Source organism: Panicum virgatum, chromosome 2N (genome assembly GCF_016808335.1).
Source record: "Panicum virgatum strain AP13 chromosome 2N, P.virgatum_v5, whole genome shotgun sequence".
In the NCBI taxonomy this organism is placed as follows: domain Eukaryota; kingdom Viridiplantae; phylum Streptophyta; class Magnoliopsida; order Poales; family Poaceae; genus Panicum; species Panicum virgatum.
Window position 1 is genome coordinate 16101289 of NC_053146.1, and position 4105 is coordinate 16105393.

The following is a 4105-nucleotide window of genomic DNA, read 5'->3' on the forward strand; positions in this document are numbered from 1 at the left end:
CGTGTCTCTCTGTGACAGGAGGGAAGGAGCTTAAAACGTTTGCCAGAGACTGAAGAACATGTCTCTACCTCTCTTGAGAAGGGGCATATCGTCTTATATACAGTGTGCCCATACCTTTCAAGAAACAAATTAAAACCAGCCACCAGGAGCCCATATCCATCATCCCTCCCTTGATTCTTCAGTCCTGAATCCTGATAATAATACCCAATAAGGAGCAGGGTTCACAATATCGCTCGAAATTTCGCGGTATATCCGATATTTCGGTTTTATCGGCGGGGTCCGATATTTTTTTACCGGCCGAAATTGATTTTTTGAATATTTGTTTCACTAAAAAATAAATTTAAAAATAAACATAAAAATAAAAAATAAAAAACCCGACATTCCCGATATTTCGATTTTATCGGTGATGGCCGATTTTTTTTTCATACCGGAATTAAAAACCCTGATAAGGAGGCACGACCAATTGCACCCATATGCACATTCCCCCGCTCGCCGTCATCTCCGAACTCATCAATCTCTATCTCTATCTCTACTCACTAAAAAGTATGAGTAGGCGACTCGTCCGTCGTGCGACGGACAGCCGCGCCCCCATCCGTCTGCCGCTAACATCTCAGCGTCGTCCATCTCTCGTTCCGTCGCTGCACGGCCGTCCGTCCGTCGCTCGTTATCTGCTGGCCGGATCAGTCTGCCTTCCGCCAATGTCATCCGTTCCATCACAGCACGGCCGATCATCAGCCCTCCAATGACCTGCCATACTTGGCGCCCGAAACTGCCTCGTATATTGATTCAATCGGATCCATCTAATCCGCGCACGACGGACAGCTTACTTGCAGTTTCCCGTCGTGAAAGCTGCCTCCGCCGGTGGTGGCCGCAGCCGCCGCAAAAAACTGCCCTCGCGACGACGGCCGCACGGCACTGCTCCCGGCGTGCATCGGCACCTGTTGATCGGATCGGGCCGCCGACGCGAGAAACTGCCTGCGCGAGGACGGCGAACGCACGACGTCGCTCCCGGCGTTCGGTCGCGGTCCTTGGCAGCAGCCGCCGCGAAAAACTGCCCTCGCGACGACGGACGCACGGCACTGCTCCCTACGTGCAGCGGCGCCTGTTGATCGGATCGGGCCGCCGAACGCACGACGCCGCTCCCGGCGTTCGGGCGTCTACCCCGCCATCCTCGCTTCGCACCTTGGAAACCTTCCACAGGTTTGTTCTCTTCTGTCGTTTGTTCTATTCTGTCGTGCCGATTCGTGATCAGGGTACATGCGGCCAATACAATTCTGCGTTGCTTATATCGCCATCAGGAGATGCCATCACGAGACAAGCCTTTGGGTCCCTTTCACCTTCTCCTTCAAGTTTTGATTCAATTTTAGTCACAAGTCACAAGCCGCTCTCTTCCCCCTCGCAATCTGGATGCCGGCTTCACCTTCGTTGTCCTCTGATCACCTTCTCTATTCAGAAATCAGACAGGCATCATGTCGTGGTGCGGATGACCACAGCCGGGTGGCGGAAGGCACCCGACTAAGCCCAGAGGGTGAGTACTCGGGGGTTAGCTAGTCTTAGATCGATCTCACTCAAGAACACGATGAACACAGCAAGATTTAGAGTGGTTCGGGCCGCCGGAGCATAATACCCTACGTCCACTGTGTATTGTATTGCTTGAGTCTGGGTGAGGTTGTGTGTATCCTCAGCTGAGTCTCGAGAGAGTCTCAGGATCTGTGTCTCTGTTCTAGCGGGCGTGCTCTCCCTTTTATATGTCCAAGGAGGGCACGTACACTGAGCGGGGCCCCGACATGTGGACCCAGCGATGTATTATAAACTACACTTTGGCCTTCAATGCCTCAGATCCGGAGATCTTATCGTCGGCTTCTGTGCGTAGCTTCTGACCAGGGATGGTCTTGAGCTGTCCTGTCAGAGTAGAGTCTAGCCTCTGCGGCCGCGCGTCGAGGTCATGATGAAGTGCCGAACTACTGACTCAGTCCACTGTAGCAGTGTGCACTGTTGCTCCAGTTAGTAGCTGGTCATCATGACTTGTCGCCCATGCGCACGGCGCTGAGTCTTTAATGCTTGTCTTGGTAACTGATGAGCCGCCTCGGTAACTGGCGATCCACAGTGTGGACTGACAAAAGCTGCCCCGTGCGCCCAGAGGCAGCAGATCCCGCCTCAACCACTCGCACTTAATGCGGGTGGGTGAGGGAGCTTCCAGCGGAAGGCTTGCGCCCGCGTCTGCGTGACACGTGGCGGCTCCGGACCCCTCCTGAGCTGCTAGCTGAGCCGAGAGCTCACGGGGGTCCAGATAGGCACGTGGAGGCCCCGGACCCATCTGCGGGAGTCCGGATGGCACGTGGAGGTCCCGGACCCATCTGCGGGAGTCTGGATGGCACGTGGAGGTCCCGGACCCAACTGCGGGGGTCCGGGTCCGCGGTCACAGGTGCTGAGCATTTCCACCTCTTGGACACGTGGTGACACTAGACCCGCTTCCCGAGCGGGAAGCGGGTCCGGGATCGTTGTTCCGGTGAGATGGAGTCGGACCCCAGGGGTCCGGCTGCTTAGCTCCTTAGGGCGTAGTTACGGATAATTACGCGAGTCTTGGCACAGTAGGAGTGGGTACCCCAGTTGCAGAGTACCGACACATCACAAGCCGCTCTCTTCCCCCTCGCAATCTGGATGCCGGCTTCACCTTCGTTGTCCTCCGATCACCTTCTCTATTCAGAAATCAGACAGGCATGTTGTGCCATTGGCATTGGGGACAGCGAGCTCCTCCAGCAGAACGTGTGCTCAGCATAAGCCATGTTCTTGAGTGGCTGACAACTATGCTGGATAGTGGCTTCTGTGTTAGTGCATACGAGTCCATCATATTGGTTTTGTTAGTTACTAATATGCTTCTGTCTATAGCTGCTGAAGATTAATGCTCACATGTATCGATAAGGTTGCTAGGCACGAATGGAGTAACAACTAAGAGATTTCTATGCTGGCCATCAGGGTTTAGAGTTTGAATTGAACGCATCTACTCTGATCTTTGCACCCATCTTCAGAGTTTCAGGTGCAAAGTGAATTAGCGCTCATCTTCAGAGATTCATGTACGCTACGCCTCAAAATCGTTTGGCAGGATAGAGAACAAACCTATGGTTTTTCTGAAATAAATTGTGCCGGCTTGAAATAACCAAATTTTGACGGTGCAGATTATTGCAGTTTCAGCCTTTTTTATGAGCATCTTGCTTTTCCATTTGTATTCACTTTGATATGATCATTAGGCGTTGCGCATGGTTTTTCTGAAATAAATTGTGCCAGCTTGAAATGACCAAATTTTGACGGTGCAGATTATTGCAGTTTCAGCCTTTTTTATGAGCATCTTGCTTTTCCATTTGTATTCACTTTGATATGATCATTAGGCGTTTCGCATGGTTTTTCTGAAATATGTTTTATATTATTCAGATCTTGTATGAACGAAGCAACGCCATGGCGCACACCTATTCTAGATATTTTCCGACCTTGCTATCTCTATATATAGCAATCTGAATACAGGATAGACGAGCACTGAGGTAGAATTTCATGGTCAACGTTTTGGCCTTTGACAGGAATTCATAATGAAAAATATATGAAATTGATCTTGACCGCATCATAGGAAAAACCATTTGAAGGCGAGTTTGGATTTAGCTTTGATAACATACCTAGGTTTCTCTATTTTATAAACTATTTATGTGGTTGCTTATGTATGGATTTTAATATACTTGGAATATTTTGTATTGAAGTGCTCTATCTACCGCGACAACAAATTTTAATTATCCTGCTGCGTGTGTGGTTCATCTGCTCAATAGGTGGTTGTTTGCGTGCAGCGGCGGCTGCTGATCGGTCTGCGGGCGATTGGCGATTTGAGGGCCCACTGTTATAGAGGATTCGTATGTCCTCCTACTTTCAACGTACCCGATTTGTTTGTGCACTAACTAACATGGGATTGTCTCTTAATCTACAGGAGGTTTCAACCAGGCGTGTGTATGGATCCTATGCGGAAAAGGGCAGAAGTTCACCGTTTTCCGACGTAACTAATGTGCCGAGCAAAGGTATGGGATATCGTGCATATTCTCTGTTCACTTGCGATACTCCTGTTGTG